The sequence below is a fragment of the Leucoraja erinacea genome, chromosome 12 (assembly GCF_028641065.1).
Source record: "Leucoraja erinacea ecotype New England chromosome 12, Leri_hhj_1, whole genome shotgun sequence".
NCBI lineage: Eukaryota > Metazoa > Chordata > Chondrichthyes > Rajiformes > Rajidae > Leucoraja > Leucoraja erinaceus.
This window is the reverse complement of record NC_073388.1, coordinates 594880-619785: the sequence shown is the minus strand read 5'-3', so window position 1 is coordinate 619785 and position 24906 is coordinate 594880. Positions and strand designations below refer to the sequence as shown.

Here is a 24906-nt window from a genome sequence, read left to right as displayed (position 1 = left end):
ATGCAAGGAGAGGTTTATAGTTCAGCGTGCAGTGTTAGATGGATACAGGTTGATGCCACACTAGGACACACAGCCCATCTCCCACAGTGTCCCACCAGCCCAGATCCATGGCGTTAGTGCGCTGCCTGACTGATCATCCTTACCATGATCGCCCTCTTTCCCCAGGTTCCCATATCTCAGTACGCCAACTTGGTTGTCTATCACTTAACGAATGTCCTCGAATCTGACCAGCACGCTGATGTCATCTCCTCGGCCAGGTACGTCTCTCTGATGGTTGTTGGTGACTTTCACCTCACTTGCTAGGATCATATAGAAAGAACTATGTCCTCCCCACTTGCTGGCCCCAGGTACATAGAAACATGGAAAATAGGTGCAGGAGGAGGCCATTCGGCCCATCAAGCCAGCACCAGCATTCATTGTGATCATGGCTGATCGTCCCCAATCAATAACCCGTGCCTGCCTTCTCCCCATATCCCTTGACTCCACTAGCCCCTAGAGCTCTATCTAACTTTCTCTTAAATCCATCCAGTAACTTGGCCTCCACTGTCCTCTGTGGCAGGGAATTCCACAAATTCACAACTCTCTGGGTGAAACATAGAAACATAGAAACAAAGAAAATAGGTGCAGGAGTAGGCCATTCGGCCCTTCGAGCCTGCACCACCATTCAATATGATCATGGCTGATCATCCAACTCAGTATCCTGTACCTGCCTTCTCTCCATACCCTCTGATCCCTTTAGCCACAAGGGCCACATCTAACTCCCTCTTAAATATAGCCAATGAACTGGCCTCAACTACCTTCTGTGGCAGAGAATTCCACAGATTCACCACTCTCTGTGTGAAAAATGTTTTCCTCATCTCGGTCCTAAAAGATTTCCCCCTTATCCTTAAACTGTGACCCCTTGTTCTGGACTTCTCTGGACTGAAAGTTTTTTCTCACCTCAGTCTTAAATGACCTCCCCTTTATTCTAAGACTGTGACCCCTGGTTCTGGACTCGCCCAACATTGGGAACATTTTTCCTGCATCTAGCTTGTCCAGTCCTTTTATAATTGTATATGCTTCTATAAGATTCCTCCTCATCCTTCTAAACTCTAGTGAATACAAGCCTAGTCTTTTCAATCTTTCATCATATGCCATCCCAGGGATCAATCTCGTACAGGGAGCTCTGTCCTCCTCTACAAAGAAGGGTCCTGACCTGAAACATCACCTATCCATGTTCTCCAAACATGCTGCCTGACCTGCTCAGTTACTCCAGCACTTTTTTTGTTAACAACTATCTGCAATTCCTTGCGTCCAAGCCCCCTGTAGTAGCAGAGCATGCCCACAGATGGCGTTAATAATAATAATAACTTTATTTATAAAGCGCTTTTAGACAACATCAGTTACCACAAAGTGCTGTACATGGGAAGTTAACAAAGTTATTACAAACTACTAAAACCATTAAGACGACAGGACTATAAAAACATTAAAAATTAAAAGACATTAAAAGCACTAAAACAGGAACAATGTCTCAGCCAGTGTCGAAAGCCAGTGAATAAAAGTGAGTTTTTAGGGAGGATTTAAAGATGGACAGTCAAGGGGCCTGTCTGATCTGCAGCGGCAAGGTGTTCCAGAGTGCCGGGGCAGCAACAGAAAAGGCTCTATCCCCTCTGAGCTTCCGCTTAGACCTTGGTACCTCAAGGAGCAGCTGATCCGCTGACCTGAGGCACCGGGTAGGAGCATATAGGTGGAGCAGCTCAGAGTTGTCTACATGTACTTGATCTTTACTCTTCACCACTGTGAATCTCCATCACTGCTCTTCACTGTGAATCTCCTCACTGCTCCTCTCTTTGTTTTACCCTGCATGTGCTCCTGGAATTCTCCTGCCTTCTGCAATAACGTTTATCTTCTGCCGATGCGCAGGTTCCTCTGTCAAACAGTCAGCAACTTCACGGCTGAGGTTGGCAAAGCCTACAAACAGGTTGAAGAGAATAAGGAAGAGGCAGACTCAATGACAAACAAGGTGGGTCACTTGGTCACGGGGATGAGAGCAGCCTCCTGTCTACCTGAGCCTAGCCCCTGACCCATACTCCCATCAATACTCTGTAACGCTGGGTGTTGACTAGAGGAAGGGGGAGGTTGGGAATCCCCACTAGCTGAGGTGATGAGAACATGCTTCTCTCTTGCAGTGTGAAATGTTGACCCGGAAACTGGACTCGTTGGTCAAGGCTCTGAGTGACGAATCTCAGGCACTGATTATCCCCGTGGGAACCTCTCCTCCATGCTCGGCTGGCCAGGGTGAGAGCAAAGCTGCTGAAACCGGAGGCAAACAAGACAGCAGGTCAGATGCTAACTCTGCTCCCAAAGGTTTCAAGTCGAAGGAAGAGCTGATGTTGCGAGCCAACAGTTTGAAGAAAGCTCTGAGGCAGATCATCAAGCAAGCAGAGAAAGGTAACGCAGTGGGATCTCAGTCCAGGTGTTCACTCTGATGATCAGCGCCTTGCACCTGTGATTGGACTAGAACCAGACATGGGCGAGGGGAAGGGCAGCATTAGGGCAGAGTAGATCTGGTAATTCTCTGCCACAGAAGGCAATGGAGGCCACTTCACTGGATGTTTTCAAGAGAGAGTAAGCTCTAATGGAATCAAGAGATATGGGGAGAAAGCAGGAACGGGGTACTGATTGGGGATGACCAGTCATGATCATATTGAATGGCAGTGCTGGCTCGAAGGGCCGAATGGCCTCTACTCCTGCACCTATTGTCTATGTTTCTATTTACTTGATAGACTTAAAGTCTATAATTTTATTATAGACCTTTTATTATTGCATAAAAACAACATGGAATCAGGCCCTTCGGCCCACCGAGGCCACACTAACCAATAATTACCCCGTACATTAGCTCGATCCTACACTCAAGGGGGCAAGTAACAATTCACAGGTCAATTGACCTCCAAACCTGCACATCTTTGGAGTGTGGGGGGAAACCAGAGCACCTGAAGAAATCCACGCAGTCACGGGGAGAACGTACGTGATCAGTGTGGGTTTTCACCTGGTGCCCTGGTTACCTCCCAAGCTCCCAGCTCATACAGTTTTGTAGGCTAATTGGCTTGGTAAATTTGTAAATTGTCCCTAATGTATGTAGGTTGGGGTTGCAGGGATCGCTGGTCAACATGGACTCAGTGGGCGGAAGGGCCTGTTTCCTTGCTGTATTTCTAAACTAAACTAAAATAGATTTACAATAGGATTGGGGTTTTAGAAGAGCAGCATGATTATAGTGGATCCACTAAGGACCAGCACACAAAGAGGCATTGGAGATCTATCCTGGTCGATGATGTAATGGTCTTCCCCGACTGCAGTCAACATTCACCTTCTCTTCCAGTGGTTGATGAACAGAACAAGCAGAGCCAAGTGACGCACGGCTGCTGCCCGCCCAACGCCAACCCGCCCGTCTTCAAGAGCGAGAGCACAGAGGAGCATGGACAAGGACACAAGAACACGGAGACACGTAAGTCGGGCAGCTTCTCTCTGACTGTGGATATCCCACTCCGCACCATCCCCACCACCACACCCTGTCCCCAACAGCTCACAGTCCCAATCAGCATAGACGTGTAGAGAGGGTGGGGCTGGGGAGGAGCTGAGGTAGGTGTGAGATCCAACACCTTGCTACAAGTGCCATTGTCAGGAGCCGTTGGTCAGATGAGAAGCTGACTGACCAATCAGGACAGGAATGATGCCTGCAGGAAGATCTGATGAATGAATGACCTGGTGCTTTTGTGCAGATGACACAGATGTTCACAGGACACCTGGACAGGTACACAGGTAGGAACGGTTGTGAGGGATTGGGACATCATGGTCAGCATAGACCAGTTGGGCCGAAGGGCCTGTTTCCGTGCTGTATGATTCAAATACTCTGTTTCACATGTGATTCCACGGGGAGTGAGGTTGATGGCTGCACAGATGTTTCACCCCAAGGAGGATCCCTTGTGTGACTCTACAGACAGATGTTTGATCCAATGGACTAGCACCAGGTGTGACTGTACAGAGGGGCAGATGTTTCCCCAAGACTCTGGAGCAGGTAGATGGGTCACCACGAGGCGTATACCTGATGTAGCCATTGCCAAGAGAGCTAGATAGGGCTCTTAATGTTAGCGGAGTCAGGGGATATGGGGAGAAGGCAGGAACGGGGTACTGATTGGGGATGATCAACCATGATCACATTGAATGGCGGTGCTGGCTCGAAGGGCCGAATGGCCTCCTCCTGCATCTATTGTCTATTGAGGTGTATGCATGGCAGGTGGGACCCTTGCTATGAGTGTCCAGGGGGACAGTTGTTTTACAGGGGGGGGGGATGACGTGTCCTGTGACTGTACTCCCCATCTGATCCGTCTTCTCTTGATTCACCAACAGTAGTGCGGAGCAGTACAGTGTCCTCCATGGCCTCCACCATCACTGTATCCTCCACAGTGTCCACCATCACGCTGGATCCATCGGATGGAACCAGTTCCACTGAGGACCTCAGCTCAGCGTAAGTGAAATACTTCTGAACCTGCCTGAGATGTGACCTGATGCTGAAGAAGCTCAGAGCATGGATCTCACTCACAGACGGCTGGATCTCACTCACAGACGGCTGGATCTCACTCACAGACGGCTGGATCTCACTCACAGACGTCTGGATCTCACTCACAGACGTCTGGATCTCACTCACAGACGTCTGGATCTCACTCACAGACGTCTGGATCTCACTCACAGACGTCTGGATCTCACTCACAGACGTCTGGATCTCACTCACAGACGGCTGGATCTCACTCACAGACGGCTGGATCTCACTCACAGACGGCTGGATCTCACTCACAGACGGCTGGATCTCACTCACAGACGGCTGGATCTCAATCACAGACGTCTGGATCTCACTCACAGACGTCTGGATCTCACTCACAGACGTCTGGATCTCACTCACAGACGTCTGGATCTCACTCACAGACGTCTGGATCTCACTCACAGACGTCTGGATCTCACTCACAGACGGCTGGATCTCACTCACAGACGGCTGGATCTCAATCACAGACGTCTGGATCTCACTCACAGACGTCTGGATCTCACTCACAGACGTCTGGATCTCACTCACAGACGGCTGGATCTCACTCACAGACGGCTGGATCTCACTCACAGATCACAGACGTCTGGATCTCACTCACAGACGGCTGGATCTCACTCACAGACGGCTGGATCTCACTCGCAGACGGCTGGATCTCACTCACAGATCACAGACGTCTGGATCTCACTCACAGATCACAGACGTCTGGATCTCACTCACAGACGTCTGGATCTCACTCACAGACGTCTGGATCTCACTCACAGACGTCTGGCACAATTCACAATCTTCAAAACCACTTCACTTTTGCTAAAACACTTTTGACAAAAACTGACAAAAACACATTTCTTTGGGAGGTTCTGGGAAAGGAAATACTTTGGGTATTTATTTATTGTATGTATAATGTACGTTTACAAGTCCGTTACACGAGGGGACAGTTATCGAATAAATTACCCGCTACTCTGTCCCAGAGATCATTCCCTAGGTTAAGGTCATAAAGTCGTGTGATAGGAACAGCAGAATGAGGCCATTAGGCCCATCAAGTCTACTCAATTCAAGTCAAGAGTCAAGAGAATTTTATTGTCATGTGTCCCAGATAGAACAATGAAATCCATGCTTGCTGCAGCACAACACAATATGTAAACAGGAGATAAAAGTTCAGTGTGTTTATATACCATAGACCATATATATATTCAGGATTCAAGAGATACAAGAGAGTTTATTGTCATGTGTCCCTGATAGAACAATGAAATTCTTGCTTTGCTTCAGCACAACAGAACATAGTAGGCATTTACTACAAAACAGATCAGTGTGTCCATATAAAAATAAATAAACAGATAAAGTGCAATAGGCTGTTATAGTTCAGAGTTTGTTTGATGACCAGTTTTATAGCCTGATGGCTGTGGGGAAGAAGCTGTTCCTGAACCTGGATGTTGCAGATTTCAAGCTCCTGTACCTTCTGCTTGATGGCAGCGGAGAGATGAGTGTGTGGCCAGGATGGTGTGGGTCTTTGATGATGTTGGCAGCCTGCCAATATGGCTCAATCATGTCTGATCTATCTCTCCATCCTAACCCCATTCTCCTGCCTTCTCCCCATAACCCCCTCACACTCGGTAGGCGGCGCGGCTCTGGCCAGCAGCGGCCTCTACAGCCTGTCCGCGTTTTTATTATTTTTTGTCTGTGTTTTTATGTAGTTTTTGTTATTTTATGTTGGGGTGTGTGTGTGGGGGGATGGGGGTGGGGTGGGAGGGGGGGGGGAAACTTTTGAATCTCTCCTTGCACTGGAGACCCAACCTTTTCTCGTCGGGTCTCAGGTGTCGTTGAGGCCGCAACGAGGAGCGGCCTCCAACGGGAAGAAGCCGGGGACTCAGGTGCCGACTCACCGTTGCCGTCGCGGAGCTGGCCGAGACCGGAGCGGTGGAGGAGCGCTGCCGCTGCTGCTGCTGCTGCTGCTGCTGCTGCTGCTGCCGATGCCGCTGCTGCTGCTGAGTCGGAGGCTGCTACTGCGGGTCTGCGGACGGCTCGGACGACCCCGCGCGGCTCCCTGGAGGGAGACCGCTTTTCGGGGCTCCTGCAACGGCGAATTCTCCTGTCCGTGTTGCGGGGTCGAAGAGCTCCTGGAGCGGGGCCTAACACCATTGCCCCGCGCGGCTGGAACGGCCGCGGGACTTTGCGAGCACACTCCGGGGGCTCCAACACCAAGGCCCGGTGTGCGACCTCGCACCACCCGGCGTGACTTTAATGGCCGCGGGACAATCGCCATCGCCAGCCGGGGGCTTTGTCTTTGACTCTGACATCGGGGGGGGGGAGAGTGCAGTGGAGAGATAAGTTTTTTTGGCCTTCCATCACAGTTATGTGATGGATGTTTATGTTAAATGTAATTATGTTGTGTCTGGGGTCTATTTGTGTGTAATGTATGGCTGCAGAAACGGCATTTCGTTTGGACCTCCAGGGGTCCAAATGACAATTAAATTGACTCTTGACTCTTGACACCCGTACTAATCATCGATGGGTTGGTGGTGAAGAGAGTCAACAGTGTTATGTTCCTGTGCGTGCATGTTACTGACGGTCTGGGCTGGGCTGGGCCCAGAACATTTATGCAAGGAAGGGTTTATATAATGATGTTCTGCACAGTTGAAGAAGCACATTGAGGTGCAGCACAAAGTACCAAGTTACACAATAAATCTCACACTGCCACCATGGGAAACATCTTCACTGTGTCTACACAGAGCGAGCAAATGGGAACACGTTTTCTCGGGGTAAATTGTTATATAATAGTCATAGTATTTTGAATATATTATTTATCTGTGAATAGAATTAAGGTAACAAATTGTATGAGTGTAATAAATAGATGCATGGCAGGGCACCTCATGGCAGGGCACCTCATGGCAGGGCATCACATGGCAGGGCAACACATGGCAGGGCAACACATGGCAGGGTACCACATGGCAGGGCATCACATGGCAGGGCATCACATGGCAGGGCATCACATGGCAGGGCATCACATGGCAGGGCATCACATGGCAGGGCACCACATGGCAGGGTACCACATGGCAGGGTACCACAGACCTCGGGAAACAGCTCGGTGATGTGGACACTTACTGTGTCTTCCCAAAGCTTTGTTGAGGCTGCCTCGCCTGCAGTGCTGTGTGCAGTTCAGGGCTGCAATGTCCAAGAGAGTGAGGCAGGTTGACCAAGCTGATGGCAACGGCAGGGTGAATGGCAAGTTATGGCCAGCTGCATGAAGTGGTGTTGGAAACTGCTCAAATGTATTAGATCGCATCCATCAGGTTGAAACTGGCATCCATCTCTGGTTGACCAACTTGGTTATGGTGGAAGCTGATTCTAAAGGAGATATTCATTCACAAGGTCCATGAATGGAACTTGTCTGCAGGGCTTTAGGGTAAAGTCTGAGCAAGTTAAACAGGGTTTGTAAAGGGCTAGTACGGGACTGATGGGTTGAAAGGCCAGCTTCTGCGGGTAATATTCCATGATTGAGAATGAGTTTCCATGGAGACGATGCCTGAGCTCTCTGTCTTTGGTTCTAGATCGTTCTCTGAGAAATGTGTCATGAACAATTACTTTGGCATCGGATTGGATGCCAAGATATCGCTGGAGTTCAACAACAAGAGGGACGAGCACCCAAAAAAATGCAGGTGGGTGATCTGGCCCCTCGCCGTGACCCCTCGCCGTGACCCCTCGCCGTGACCCCTCGCCGTGACCCCTCCCCTGGGGCCCCTCCATGGACCCCTCGCCGTGACCCCTCCATGGACCCCTCGCCGTGACCCCTCCATGGACCCCTCGCCGTGACCCCTCCATGGACCCCTCGCCGTGACCCCTCGCCGTGACCCCTCGCCGTGACCCCTCGCCGTGCCCCTCGTGGACCCCCTCGCCGTGACCCCCTCCGTGGACCCCTCGCCGTGACCCCTCGCCGTGACCCCTCGCCGTGACCCCTCGCCGTGACCCCTCGCATGGACCCCTCCATGGACCCCTCGCCGTGACCCCTCGCCGTGACCCCTCGCCGTGACCCCTCGCCGTGACCCCTCGCCGTGACCCCTCCATGGACCCCTCGCCGTGACCCCCTCCATGGACCCCTCGCCGTGACCCCTCGCCGTGACCCCTCGCCGTGACCCCTCGCCGTGACCCCTCGCCGTGACCCCTCCATGGACCCCTCGCCGTGACCCCTCGCCGTGACCCCTCGCCGTGACCCCTCGCCGTGACCCCTCCATGGACCCCTCGCCGTGACCCCCTCGCCGTGACCCCTCGCCGTGACCCCTCGCCGTGACCCCTCGCCGTGACCCCTCGCCGTGACCCCCCGCCGTGACCCCTCGCCGTGACCCCCCGCCGTGACCCCTCCATGGACCCCTCCATGGACCCCTCCCCTGGGACCCACTCTCACCTTCTCCCCTGGGGCCCCAGTCTCACTCTCCCCCTTGGCCCCAGTCTCACTCCCTCCCCCTGAGTCCTGCTCCTTGTTCGTGTGACAGAACCCAGACCAGTCCAGGTCTGGCCCAGTCTTGCCTCTGCCATGTGAAGGACTGATGCAGTCCTCCCCTGCCCCCCCCCCCCACCCCCCACTCCATGTGTCCTGGTGTTTCAATCATTGATCGAGGGCTGTTCCAGGATACCCCTCCCTGCACGGAGCCAGGCACACGGATCTGAGCCTAACTCTGACAATTGTCCATGTGCCTGTTGTAACTAACTTGGCCCAGATTCCATGTCTTGTGTGCATGGACAAAGACTGCTGAAGGTCTACTCCAGAGCGTGCTTGTGTGAATGGTGCAACCGTTACCAAACAGGGCCTGGACACATTGTGGTGTTAAATTCTATTGTGCTTCCTCTGACCAGAAGTCGAACCAAGAACATGATGTTGTACGGAGTCCTCGGCACCAAAGAACTTCTCCAGAGAACGTACAAGAACTTAGAGCAGCGAGTCCATTTGGAGGTAGGGAGCTGCTTGCCAGGGATGGCTGGGGCAGGGGTTTGCAGGACCACTCACTAACCTGATTCACCCGCACTTCCTGATTCACCTGCACTCTGGAAATCCCAGTGTAATTGGCCCTGGCTAACTCAGGAATACAGCAGGAACGTGATGGGTTAAGGGACGTCACTTCACCGAGTAGGAGATGAAAAACAAGTTTATCTATAGTCTCATCTATGCTGCACCTTCCCTACACAATGGGTGTGTAGAGAGGGCTTTCATATGTATGCTGCTGATCCATCCTCAGACCTAGATTCAGATTCAGATTCAGATTCAATTTTAATTGTCATTGTCAGTGTACAGTACAGAGACAACGAAATGCATTTAGCATCTCCCTTGAAGAGCGACATAGCAAACGATTTGAATTAAAAAAATAATAAGTGTCCGGGGGGGGGGGGTGGTGATTGGCAGTCACCGAGGTACGTTGTTGAGTAGAGTGACAGCCGCCGGAAAGAAGCTGTTCCTCGACCTGCTGGTTCGGCAACGGAGAGACCTGTAGCGCCTCCCGGATGGTAGGAGGGTAAACAGTCCATGGTTGGGGTGAGAGCAGTCCGTGGCGATGCTGAGCGCCCTCCGCAGACAGCGCTTGCTTTGGACAGACTCAATGGAGGGGAGCGTGGAACCGGTGATGCGTTGGGCAATTTTCACCACCCTCTGCAATGCCTTCCGGTCGGAGACAGAGCAGTTGCCATACCATACTGTGATGCAGTTGGTAAGGATGCTCTCGATGGTGCAGCGGTAGAAGTTCACCAGGATCTGAGGAGACAGATGGACCTTCTTCAGTCTCCTCAGGAAGAAGAGACGCTGATGAGCCTTCTTGATCAGAGTAGAGGTTTTGTGGGTCCAAGAGAGGTCATCGGAGATGTTGACTCCCAGGAACCTGAAGCTAGAAACACGTTCCACCTCCGTCCCGTTAATGTGGATGGTGGTGTGCGTGCCGCCTCTGGACTTCCTGAAGTCTACAATGAGCTCCTTGGTCTTCTGATGAGCTCCTTGGTCTTCTAATGAGCTCCTTGGTCCTCGAATGAGCTCCTTGGTCTTCTGATGAGCTCCTTGGTGCATCCGCAGACCTATCTGTGAGGAGCGTGTCCATTCTCTCTGTGACTGCCTGGGTTTCGTCTGGGTGCTCTAATACCCCCATAGGCGTGCACATTGGTCGCTGTGTTGGCCTTAGTGTGGGTGAGTGGTAAAAACTGGGGAGTTGGGGGTTTGTGGGGAGGGTATGGATAATGGGATTAATGTAGGAAAAAGTGAATGGATGGCTGATAGTCGACATAGACTCGACGGGCAGAAGGGCCTGTTTCCATGCTGTATCATATGATCATGAGACATTGGAGCAGAATTATGCTGTTCGTCCCATGAAGTCTACTCTGCCATTCAATCATGGCTGATCTATTTTTCCCTGTCAACCCCATTCTCCTGCCTTCTTCCCATAACCTTTGACACCCTTAAGGGCCTGTCCCACTTAGGTAATTTTTTAGGCGACTGTCGGCGACAGTCAGTCGTAGCGGGACGACGAAATGGACCCACGCTACGACAATGTCTACGATAAGTTACCACGTAGCTGACGTCAAGCTGCGACAAGCTTCGCCAATCGGCCACACAATTCCTCGCGACTTGGGACGTCCACACCTACAACAACCGTGACCACACCTGCAACAACCGTGACCACACGTACAACAACCGCGTCCACACGTACAACAACCGCGTCCACACGTACAACAACCGTGACCACGCCTACAACAACCACGACCACACGTACAACAACCGCGACCACACGTACAACAACCGCGTCCACACGTACAGCAACCGTGACCACACCTACAACAACCGCGTCCACACGTACAACAACCGTGACCACGCCTACAACAACCACGACCACACGTACAACAACCGCGACCACACGTACAACAACCGCGACCACACCTACAACAACCGCGACCACACGTACAACAACCGCGTCCACACGTACAACAACCGCGACCACGCCTACAACAACCGCGACCACACCTACAACAACCGCGACCACACCTACAACAACCGCGTCCACACGTACAACAACCGCGTCCACACGTACAACAACCGCGACCACGCCTACAACATACCGCGACCACGCCTACAACAACCGCGACCACACCTACAACAACCGCGTCCACACCTACAACAACCGTGACCACACCTACAACAACCGCGTCCACACCTACAACAACCGTGACCACACGTACAACAACCGTGACCACACCTACAACAACCTTCAACCACACAGCGGACAAGCTACGATAACCAAAGTCAACTTGCCTCCATCCGCGACAAGCTATGACAAGCTGCAACTCTGTCGAAGACAGCTGAAGACAACTGAAGACAACTGAAGACTTCTCATGACGCCGGTACTGTTGCCGGTTGACGTAGGTTGAAGCCAATGATCCGGTGACAACCAACATCACCTGGAGTCATCCTGGTGACAATCTACGACAGCACCTATGACAGGAGAAGACAGCCAACGTCAAGCCCACAGTCACCGCAAGGTTTTGAACATTTCAAAATCCAGCGGCAATAAGGAAAAAGTTACGACACTTGAGGAGACATCTCACGATAATACAGGCACCACCCCGCCACCATGTGGTGACAGCCTATTTTCCGGCTGTTGCCAAAAAAAGTCCACCAAAGTGGGACAGGCCCTTAACTATTCAAGAATGTATCAATCTCCACTGTAATAATACCCAATGACTAATGCCCCTGTATCATTTAGGAAACCTGAACGGAAACCTCTGGAGACTTTGCGCCCCACCCAAGGTTTCCGTGCGGTTCTCGGAGGTTCCCAGAGGTTTTTGTCAGTCTCCCTACCTGCAACCTCCGGCAACCACCTGCAACCTCCGGCAACCACCTGCAACCTCCGGGAACCGCACGGAAACCTTGGGTGGGGCTAAAAGTCTCCAGAGGTTTCCCTTCAGGTTTCCTAAGTGGGTACAGGGGCATTAGTCTCTGTAGCAACGGTTCACCACCCTCTGACTAAAGAGATTCCTCCCCACCTACTTTCTAAAGGTACTTCCTTTCATTCTGAGGCTATGACCTATAGTCATAGACTCTCCCAGCACAGGAAACATCCCCAATGTCTATGACTGTGTGACTCTAGCCCCGTGGCACACTCACAGACAGAAAATGACATGCTAATGGCTACTCTCATTTCTGTTCCCCAGCCATTTGACTGTGTGCACCAGTATGTTTGTTGCCCCTAGAACCTGGGCTGTTACTTTCTGCTGTTTGACCATTGCTGTGCCTGATTGGTCCGTCCACTGCTGGGCCGATAGACGTGTCCAGGTGTCAGTCGGTCCTAGTGCTCCCACCAGGGTGAATGTGCTTCTGTTTTACAGTGTGACGGGATCTCCATCTCACTCCCCAGTCTCCAGGGATTGGCTGTACTCAACATCCCGAGCTACGCTGGTGGAATCAACTTCTGGGGAGGAACAAAGGAGAATGATGTGAGTAACACTGAGAACCATGTGGTCCATTGAAGGCAGGTGTGTGTAGACACTGTGTGATACTAGTCACTAGATGGTACACAGACCCACACACAGTGCACGAGGGCCCCACCCCAGTGTCCAGACCCATGCATGAAGGACTAGCTCCAGTCAGAGATAAGAAGTGTAACTCAGTTGACTGACCACTGGCATTAGTGAACACATCGCAAACTAGAACATAGCAAATAGAACTGAACACCACAGGAACAGGCCCTTCAGCCCACAATGTCTATGCCGGCCATGATGCGAAGTTGAACTGATCTTCTCGTAGTTATTTTTTGCTGACCTTTAAATGCTTCCCATCCTCTTACCCTCCCACTATCTCTGGCTACCTTATATGCCTTGCCTTCAGCCCGAAAATCCTTTATAGTTTTTACTGAGCCATGGCGACTGTTGTTCTTAATTACCCCTTTTTTTTCTTCATAGGATAAATTTTTTCTTGAAGGTTATACCATATACCCTTAACCGTACAACCTGCTCTTATATTCTTAGTCTGTCTACACATATCTACAGTATATCCCCCCCGTTCCTTGCCATTCATGTGTCTGTCTAAATACCTCTTGAAGGTTCCACCATATCTGCTCCCACACTCTCACAGGAAGAACATGTAAACTCCACACAGACAGTGCTGGATATCAGGATCAATCCCATTTGGCAGGAACTGTGAGCAGCTGATCTCCACGGACAAGTGTCTCCACTGTGGTTCCACTCCCCCGTGTTGATGTGTAGCTGGCTCAGTCAGTAATTGTCCAGTCCCTGGCAGTGACTGTAAATGTTATTCCAGAGTTACGGAGCTCCATCCTTCGATGACAAGAAGCTGGAGGTCGTGGCAGTGTTTGGCAGCATCCAGATGGCAGTCTCCAGAGTGATCAACCTGCAGTATCACCGGATAGCACAGGTAGGTGGCATGGTTACCACAGACAGGTGTAGCGGTTAGTTCAGGTGAGCAGAGACCAATGCAGAACACATCCAGTACTGTACAAGGCAGAACATAAACAGGTAGCAGGGATCTGGAACAGCCAGGGTTAAGGGGCACTATTTGGTTTACGGGGAGACTGAGGCAGACATTAACGCACACCTTTGCCAACCTTGGTGTAACAGATGGGGAGGCTGCAAGAGTGATGTAGTGGGCTGAGGTGTGGGCGTTGGGCTGAAAGGTCTGTTTCCATGCTGAATGACGCTATGTAAGAGACAGCCCTCAGGTAGCACAGGTGTGACTCACTACACCCCAGGAAAACATGATAAAGAGGCAAGATGGGGATAGCAGGGAAACAAGGACAATATAACACTGGTGCATTGTAGCTGGGCACCAGATAGGGGCAGCGAGATTGGAAAATGTTTTTTTGGGGGACAATACTGAGATTCGATAATACTCCTAGATAATACTAGGAGAGCTGGGACAGCGACTGTGAATCTGGAGGAGCAGGTGCAATACAAAGAAAGACACAAGAAGCTGGAGTAACTCAGCGGGACAGGCAGCATCTCTGGAGAGAAGGAATGGGTGATGTTTCGGTTCGAGACCCTTCTTCATGCAGGATTGGCCTCACTTTTGGATCTCTGCTGTAAGAACCAAGGGCTTGCAACATCAGATTAATGTGGGTCTGAGTGACAGATTCTGCTCGGTTTTGTGGACTTTGCACTTTTACACTCTGCCCTGGTCACACCTCCCCCCCCTAACATATTTGTAAAGTCTCAACGTAAATGCATCTTGGTGGATGGAATCTGTGCTGGGAGTGGTGACACTGCCACTTGCTGGCCACACACTGCCCTCCATTCCGAGATTCATTTTTGGAAACTGTACAACACTCCACCTACAAGAGATCTTCTTCTTGCGTACAGCGTGCACAGCCTAAAGTTGTAGGACAACTTGTTCTATTTGATCTTACTTGATTGTGCACGCCAGGTTGATTGCATTCGTCGAAACAGGGCGGACCACGTGAAGGTTGCAATCTCCCACCCACCTGCTAGAGATGAGTTTGATGATCCAACTCTGTGGTTGCAAGATTTTCTGAGCAGGTTTGGCCTGTCCATGTTGTATTTGGAGGAATGAGATGGGGGTTTGAAGCCAATGGCCGGATTCGGAGTGGGATTCTGACAGCATGGTGGCTGAGGGACATCTGGCTGGGACTGGGAGCCCAATGTTGGGATGGGGGGGGGTTGAGTGGTAGAAAGCTTGTTCACTATTCCCCGCTGTGTTTTCTTGCAGTGCCGCATGGTTAAGATCACCATCAGTGGAGACGAAGGTGTCCCAGTGCAGGTGGATGGAGAAGCCTGGATCCAGCCACCAGGAATGATCAAGATACAGCACAAGAACAGGGCCCAAATGCTGACCCGGGACAGGGTAAATATCCACTGCTGCTTCTTTCCTGCTTTAACCCAGGCCCGTAAGGTTCAGGCAGTCATTAGAACAATTTCAGTAACGTGGACTAACTTAGGATTTTCTAGAAGTGAAATGGAGAAAGTCCTCCAGCAGATTCCAAATGCATGCAGGCAAATAGTTGAGACTTGAGTCAGGGGTCTTTATGAATGATATATTATACCTTGCCCAAGAATAATTTGTGTTGCTATAAGACGCCTCCAGGCTGCAACAGAAAGGCTATATGATCAATAACAACAGGGAAACTTGGTACTTAGATGTTTGAGACTGTGTGGAAAGCTATGAGATCCTGACTCTGGGTACTTCAACCCATTGAGGTGGGACTTTGGAAGCTGTAGTGGACTTGAGCCATGTCAGTTCACAGTCTGTTCTGTCCACCTCCACTCTTCCCTTGATTACCCAACCTCTCCACACTGGACACTACCATATTACACAAATCAAAAGCAAACAAATCTTACTTTCCCTGTCTCAAAAACGAAACTGCTGGAGGAACTCGGTGGGTCGAGCAGCGAAGGTGTAAGGGAAGGGTTTTGGGTTGAGATTCTACTTCCTGTTTGGTCCTTGTGTGGTAATTTTATCATTCTCCACACTCCATCTGTAAAATTCATGTAACCAACAAGTTTTGTTGTTCAACAAAAATGTATTTAGTGGCCTTTAAGAGCATCTCCACAACAAACTACCTCTTGCGCTCAGGCTGAGTTTGAATTTACCAGGGTGGCACCAACAACAAAGCTCTTCACAGCATCTCAGTGCAGGGATAATAATAAACCAAGGCCAATACAAACCAACCATTATTATCTGAATGGTGGCCGATTAGAAAAAGGGGAGATGCAACGAGACCTGGGTGTCATGGTACACCAGTCATTGAAAGTAGGCATGCAGGTGCAGCAGGCAGTGAAGAAAGTGAATGGTATGTTAGCATTCATAGCAAAAGGATTTGAGTATAAGAGCAGGAAGGTTCTACTGTAGTTGTACAGGGTCTTGGTGAGACCACACACGGAGTATTGCGTACAGTTTTGGTCTCCTAATCTGAGGAAAGACATTCTTGCCATAGAGGGAGTACAGAGAATGTTCATCAGACTGATTCCTAGGATGTCAGGACTTTCATATGAAGAAAGACTGAATAGACTCGGCTTGTACTCGCTAGAATTTAGAAGATTGAGGGGGGATCTTGTCGAAACACAAAATTCTTAAGGGGTTGGACAGGCTAGATGCAGGAAGATTGTTCCTGATGCTGGGGAAGTCCAGAACAAGGGGTCACAGTTTAAGGATAAGGGGGGAAATCTTTTAGGACTGAGATGAGGAAAACATTTTTCACACAGAGAGTGGTGAATCTCTGGAATTCTCTGCCACAGAAGGTAGTTGAGGCCAGTTCATTGGCTATATTTAAGAGGAAGTTAAATGTGGCCCTTGTGGCTAAAGGGATCAGGGGGTATGGAGAGAAGGCAGGTACAGGATACTGAGTTGGATGATCAGCCATGATCATATTGAATGGCGGTGCAGGCTCGAAGGGCCAAATGGCCTACTCCTGCACCTATTTTCTATGTTTCTATGTTTCTAACTATCTAATCTTTCTTGCTGGGCCAGCACTTCTCATTCCATTGAAACAGAGAGTGGGATGTGTACAAAAGTGGAAATGAAGGCGATGAGGAAAAGCAAGTTTGTAAATAGGAAATGGGAAGGGTGGATGTTGGGTTGGAGAGGGTTGGATACAAATGTAGATGCTGGTTTATACCAGAGATGGACACACAATCATTGGGTCAAGTCATTGGGTCATTTTAAGGCGGGGATTAATAGGTACTTGACCAGTAAGTGTGTCGAGGTTTATGCAGAGAAGGCAGGAGAATGGGATTGAAATGAAAGATAGATCAGCTGTGACTGAATGGAAGAGTAGACTCTGCTTCTGCTCCCATGACTTAAGGCCGGGCAGCATTTCTGTCATAAGGATAGGTGACGTTTTGGGTTTGGAAACTTCCTCAGATGGAATGAGCACGTTGCTTCATTTAAGGAGCTAATGGGGGGGATTTTGCTGTGATATCTTTGACCTTGAAATGTGATGGTAAACCTACAAATGTGGCTGGTTCCTCACACGTTCTCTCTCCTCCTCAGGCTTTCGAAAGCACCTTAAAGTCCTGGGAGGTGAAGTGCAAAGGGGACTCGCTGAGGCAGCTGGCTCGGCCCCGACTGAACTCCCAGCAATCCATGGAGTTCCTCACAGAGGAGGAGGTGACGGACATGCAGCAGTTTGCCCAGATGGCAGAGACCTTGATCAACAGGTAGGAGCCAGGACCAGGGCACTGTGCCAGGTGCCCACTCACCTTGATCACCAGGTAGAATAACCCAGGACCAGGGCACTGTGCCAGGTGCCCACTCACCTTGATCACCAGGTAGGAGCCAGGACCAGGGCACTGTGCCAGGTGCCCACTCACCTTGATCACCAGGTAGGAGCCAGGACCAGGGCACTGTGCCAGGTGCCCACTCACCTTGATCACCAGGTAGGAGCCAGGACCAGGGCACTGTGCCAGGAGCTCACTCACCCTGATCACCAGTAGGACCCAGATCAGTCTGAAGAAAGACCTTGACCCAAAACATCCGCTACCCATGATGTCCAGCGATGCTGCCAGACCCGTTGAGTTACTTCAACACTTTGTTTCTCTTTATGCCAGAACTAAGGGGCTACATACCAGGAGCCCACTAACCTTCATCAGATGCGTCAGCTATTGATCAGACAGCCATCATCATTAGTGAAGTTCCTTAAAGGGAAACAATGACGCAGGAGGTAGAGCCGCTGACTCACAGCACTAAAGACCTGAGTTTGATCCTGACTATGGCTGCTGTCTGTGTGGAGTGAGCATGTTCTCCCTGTGACCCGTGTGGGTTTCCTCCGGGTGCGCCGGTTGCTTCCCACATCCCAAAGACATGCAGATTGATTTGTTATGAGCTCAGACAATTAGTCATCAACCCATTTCATTAATATTAATCCACACTGTAGGGTTCCCAGCTACCTACCCTGTACGTCATGGTTTTGCTCAGGAACTGAGCGCTGTGGGGAAAGTGCTGGGGGAAGGGGAATGATGTAGAGGAACATCCATGATGGGGATGAATGGTGGAGCAGGCTTGAAGGGTCAGCTGGTCAACTCCTGCTCCCATCTCCTTCACTCTAATGTTCGTACACAAGGGGTGGGGTGGGGGATTGCATCCTTCGCGTGGTCTGCCGTGTTTCGACGAATGCAATCAACCTAGCGTGCACAATCTAATAGACCAAGTTGTCCTACAACTTTAGGCTGTGTACACCACACACAAGAAGAAGTACAAGACACAAGGTGCAAGGTACACCAGTGCCTTCACCAGTCTGAGGGCTGCCAGGAGAACCTACATGTCTACATTATAAATGTCAGAGACAGTTTTGTCCCGGCTGTTATCAGGCAACTGAACCATCCTATCAACAACTAGAGAGTGGTCCTAGCTGCTATCTACCTCATTGGTGACCCTTGGACTATCTTTCATTGGACTTCACGGATTGATGTTGCACTAAACGTTATTCCGTTTAAGATTCAGATTCAACCTTTATTGTCATTGTGCAGTGTACAGTGTACAGTACAGAGACAACGAAATGCAGTTGTACATATGTATGTACAGTGTGGATGCCCTGGCTGTAATCCATGTGGCTGGCTGAATTGGATGATCAGCCATGATCATATTGAATGGCGGTGCAGGCTCGAAGGGCCGAATGGCCTACTCCTGCACCTAATTTCTATGTTTCTATGTTAGCATGCAACAAAAGCTGTTCACTTTACCTTGATACACATGACAATAATCTAATCTAAACTAAACTAAACTAGATGCAAAATGAGTTATACACTGGCAACACAATGACAAGATCATAATGAAACAATGGTGATTAATTCTGATGAAATGTTTAGCAGTCGGTGTGGTTGAACGGGGGGGTCTATGTGTGAGGGGAGTAAACGACCTGTAGAAGGTGACCCAGTCACTAGCGTAGAGACCAGTGCATCCTCCAACATTGCAGTGAGCGAGCTGCCAGTTGTACGTCGCTGCGCTGTACGTGCTGGGTTAACGTGACGGTAACATTGCTGCTTTACAGAGTGCACCATGCGGCAGAGAGACATGCGCTCGTTGAACAGGAGCTGGCTCACGCAGTCAATGCCTGCTCACACCTGCTGAGTGAGGTCCTGTCCAAGCAAAACACAACTGAGGTGAGTCACGTTTACTCAGTGCCGCCCCCTGGTCCCTCGAAACATCCAGAGGATTCTCTGTACAGTGTAGCGCTCCCTGACAACAACATGGGTCATGTACACAGTAGAGCACTGGCCTGTCAGTCATTCCCAGCGACGGTACAGGATGGGTCTGATACAAGGCAACCATCCAATTTTAGACATATACAGGTAAGGAATGTCCCTGAGAAGCTTCTCCCCAACACCACAATCTCATCCCAAACACATCCCAGAACAGCGTGTGTGTGTGTGCATGTGAGAGTGAGGTTTATGTGTGTGGGTGTGTGTTTGTTTGTGTGGGTGTGTGTTTGTGCGTGTGTGTGTGTGTGTGTGTGTGTTTGTACATGTGTGTGTGTGAGGTTTGTGTGTGTGGGTGTGTGTGTGTTTGAGTGAGGTGTGTATGTGTGTGTGTGTGCGCATGTGAGAGTGTGTGTGTGCCCATTGAAAGTAGGCATGCAGGACAATGAAATGGTATGTTAGCTTTCATGGCAAAAGGATTTGACTATAGGAGCAGGGAGGTTCTACTGCAGTGAGGTTTGGTGTGGAGTGTTGTACAGTTTTGTGACATTATTGTAGAGGGAGTGTGGATGTCAGGACTGTCTTATGAAGAAAGTCTGGATAGACTTGGTTTATACTCTCTAGAATTTAGGTGATTGAGAGGGGATCTTATAGAAACTTACAAAATTCTTAAGGGGTTGGACAGGCTAGATGCAGGATGTTAAGATTGTTCCTGATGTTGGGTCCAGTGTGTTAGATAAGGGGGTGATGAGAAGAACTTTTTTGAGTGGTGAATCTCTGCGTGTGCGTGTAGTCGAATGTGTGGCTATATTTAAGAGTAGATGTGGCCCTGGTGTGTGCGTGTGTGTGTGCGTGCGTGTGTGTGCGTGCGTGTGTGCGTGCGTGTGTGTGTGTGTGTGTGCGTGTGTGTGTGTTCCCATCAGGACACGGGACGTGACTTCATAATTCCAGGCAAACTTACTCGTTTCACTGGAAATGTACACTGACATTTTAATAGAAATCACAAAAGATTGTACATTGCCAGCTGAAACATTCACTGTTTAGAAAAGTGTCGTTTCATATTAGTCCGTTATGAATAAGTCAGCACATGTATCTGGGCCTGAGGAACATTGGACTGTAAGAGCTCTGATGGCACTATAGATGTGAGGTTTGCATCCTGTCTCTCCACATACATAGGTGTTGCTATTCTGGGGTCTACACATCTCTCTTCACAGGTGGGCATTTGCCCTGCCCACATCTGTACCAAATGATCACACTCCCTGCTGCCAACTTACCCAGACCTTGTGTTTCTCCCAGGCTATCAGCAGGAGTGTGGTCGTGGATATCTTCATCAGTGTTAAAGCCCTTTGCACGGAGACAAAGGCACTGCTCGATGGCAAGTTGCTGGTATGTAATGGGCGGATGGGATTTCCTGGCACCTTCTCCTGTACACACATCACTGGTTCCCATTGACCATCAGGGCATTGGCTTCTAGCTTTCTGCAGTCCTATTGCCTCATTGATTAGTACGGGTGTCAGAGGTTATGGGGAGAAGGCAGGAGAATGGGGTTGAGAGGGAGAGATGGATCAGCCATGATTGAATGGCAGAGTAGACTTGATGGGATGAATGGTCTAATTCTCCTCCTATCGTTTAATGAACTAATGAAACTTATCCCCAGATCATATCACAGCATCATGCTTCCAAACTAATTCACATCTCTGGACTGAATGTTCATTCATGCTTTTCTCCCTCCCTTTGTCTGGTGGCTGTTATGATTTTTCATTTTTTTCTGCTTTCACTTTCAGGCATGGCTTGACAATAGACAATAGCCAATAGGTGCAGGAGTAGGTCACATGGTCCTTCAAGCCAGCACCGCCATTCAATGTGATCATGGCTGATCATCCACAATCAGTACCCCTCTCCTGCCTTCTCCCCATATCCCCTGACTCCGTTATCTTTAAGAGCCCTCTTTCTTGAACATTTCCAGAGAACCTGCCTCGACTACCCTCTGAGGCAGAGAATTCCACAAAATCACAACTGTGTGAAAAAGTGTGTCCTTATCTCCATTCGAAATGTCTTGCCTCTTATTCTTAAAATGTTGCCCCTGGTTCTGGACTCCCCCAATATCGGGATCGTGTATCCTGCCTCTAGCGTGTCAAAACTCTTAATAAACATATATGTTTCAATAAGATATCCTCTCATCCTTCTAAAGTCCAGAGTGTACAAGCCCAGCCGCTCCATTCTCTCAGTTTAATGACAGTCCCACCATCCCGGGAATTAACCTGGTGAACCTACGCTGCACTCCCTCAATAGCAAAAATGCCCTTCATCAAATTTGGGGACCAAAACTGCACACAATACTCCATATAGTGGTCTCACTAGGGCCCTGTACAACTGCAGAAGGACCTCTTTGCTCCTATAGTCAACTCCTCTTGTTATGAGGGCCAACATGCCATTCGCTCTCTTCACTTCCTGCTGTACCTGCATGCTTACTTTCATAGACTGATGAACAAGGACCCCCCAGATCCCGTTGTACTTCCCTTTTCCCAACTTGACACCATTTAGACAGTAATCTTCCTTCATGTTTTTGCTACCAAAGTAGATAACCTCATATTGATCCACATTGCCACATCAAGTCCTGCTGAGTTTTTTAATGATGTGGCTTTTGCAGCAATGTTTTCAATCAGTTTCCTTTACCAGCGATTCATTGTTTCATGGATACAAGCAAAGTGCTGGAGTAACTCAGCGGGTCAGGCAGCATGTCTGGAGAACATGGATAGGTCAGTTTCCAGATCGTGAGTCTTCTTGAGTCATTGTGTTACTCCAACACTTTGTGTCTTTCCCTGGTAAACCAGCATCTGCAGTTCCTTGTTTCCACTATTAATTGGTTCAACGTTGTGTGTGTGTCTAGGAGTTGGGAGCTCCCTATGAGGAGGAGTTGCTGGCTGCTCTCAACGCTGTCGAGACTGAACTACAGAAGTTCTCAGAGCTCCATTGGCTTTGCCAAGCCACTCAAACCACAGACGAGGAGGTGAGTCTGTCCTTTCAGCCCCAAGCAGCAGAGGAAGCTAAGCAGGGGATGTGGGGCATTTATACCAAATGTAGCCAGCAGACTATTCACTACACTCACAGGCAGTGGGTGTCTGTGTGCAGGACAAGGACTCCCAGCACTCCTTCTGTCCTTATCAGGTTATCTCCCCACACCAGCCGTTGTGTGTTTGTAATCTTCTATTGCAGATAGAAATGGATGCAGAGCCAGAGAGTCTGAAAACAACCTACTCCCTGGCTCCTCCAGTAGCCAGTCCCATTACTCCTTTCCCTGTCGGCTGACTAAAAGCTAACCAGTGTTGGTCCATGGTATATGGAACAGATGTGCCTGGCTCCAGTGTTTGAGCTTCTTGGGTATGTACTCTGGAGTCTGGTCGCCAGTACAAGATTTGTTGTTTCTGGTATATTGTTTATTATGATTACATATTGTGTTATGCTGCAGCAAGTAAGAATGTCATTGTTCTAACTGGGACACATGACAATAAAACACACTTGACCCTTGACTTGACACCAAGCTCCACATCCATTGTGGATTCTGGTCATGTGTTAAACAGGGGTACGACACAGAGCAAGACACAATGGCAAAGAGGTCACCCTCCATGACCTTGCCGTTTAACAAGAGCATTGATGATCATTGGCAGATGTTTTTGCCAATTAGCTCAGTTCAGGGCCAGAAACAAGGGAAGGGAACCTGCTGGTGGAGGGCTTCAGAAACCAATCGTCAAAGGGACCTTTTCCTCTGAAGCAAAACTCAACACATCAGGTCTCACATTCCTCAACCAAAATACGATCATTTGGAAAAAGAAGCCTATCTTAGTTGGAGGTTATTCACCACCCGAGGAACACACGGTATAAAGGGATAGGACATTTGCCGAGGCCTGCTCCAACACTTGTACGCATTCTGCAATGAGGTTCTACACTAATTATCTCCAGTTGGCCTCAGACACAGAATGGCCTCATTTCGAAGCCCCTCGCATGGAACACCTGCAGAGTGCGAGAATGTGAGTGAATAGTCACTGCCCAGCTAGGTGTCCTGCCCTGGGTAGATGGAGGGTTAGGGAGTGGTCTGGGAGATGGTTGGGAGGAGCGGAGGACATTAGTGTGACAGGGCAGACAGTAGATCGCGTGCAAGCATTGGACTGGTGTTGCCCCAGTGGTCATGAAACAAAGGGTAGTCCACATCTGGAATGCATTGCGAGAGGAAGCTTCAGAAGTGGATATAATTATGACAAAATATATTTGGACAGATATGAATAGCAAGGCTTTAGCATGGGCAGGGCCTAAATGCCGGCAAAGAGGACCAGACAATGAGTTAGATAGAGCTCTAGGAGCTAGTGGGATCAAGGGGTATGGGGAGAAGGCAGGCACGGGTTATTGATTGGGGATGATCAGCCATGATCACAATGAATGACGGTGTTGGCTCGAAGGGCCGAACGGCCTCCTCCTGCACCTATTTTCTATGTTCCTATGCCAAATGTCGGCATGGACAAGGCAGGTGGAAGGCCCTGTTTCCGTGGTGTAACACTCTATGTCTCTTTGACTCCTTGTATCATTAGGAACACTCCAAAGGAAGGACCAAGAGCAGCATGAAGATCAAACTAAAGAATATCTCAAGAAAAGAGAAACTCCAGAAGCAGAAGTCGAACACTTCCCTGACGGGTGAGTCCACGAGCATTCGCCATGTGTCATGAAGGTAGTGCCAGCCCGACTGAAGTTGCTCTGAGCAACGCACGCCTCTTACCAAGACCTATCCTGCTCCTCGCCAATCCTGGGAATATTGGAGATTCGAAGATAACTCGGGCAAATCTTAACCTGATCGTTCACCCAAGGCAGCCAGGGATTGGAAGAGAATCGGGTTGAGTTGACATTTTAGGCTAGATCCTTTATCCAACCTCCACCTTCACTGGATTAGACAACGCGGAATGGTTATTCACCTAGTGGATGTACTTGGCTGTTGAGAAAACACATGACACGGGGAACAAAGGCAATACTGCATGGAAATGCTGCTTGCATAACATGAGGGTGATCTGTGGACCTCTAGACCACACTGTGTCACCTTGCAGCCCATCATGCACCTTTCTCCATACTCTCCTTCCCTTCTTTTAGATCTCCCACTTTTCACAATGGACATCTATGGTGGTGCCACTTCAGATGCAACAACAGTCAGTGGGATCAGGAAGC

The 24906-nt window shown here is 49.7% G+C and overlaps 1 pseudogene; it reads left to right on the top strand.

Moving 5' to 3' along the window:
• The window catches only part of LOC129701981 (diacylglycerol kinase delta-like), a 121927-nt pseudogene that overhangs the window by 94372 nt on the left and 2649 nt on the right, over positions 1-24906 (top strand).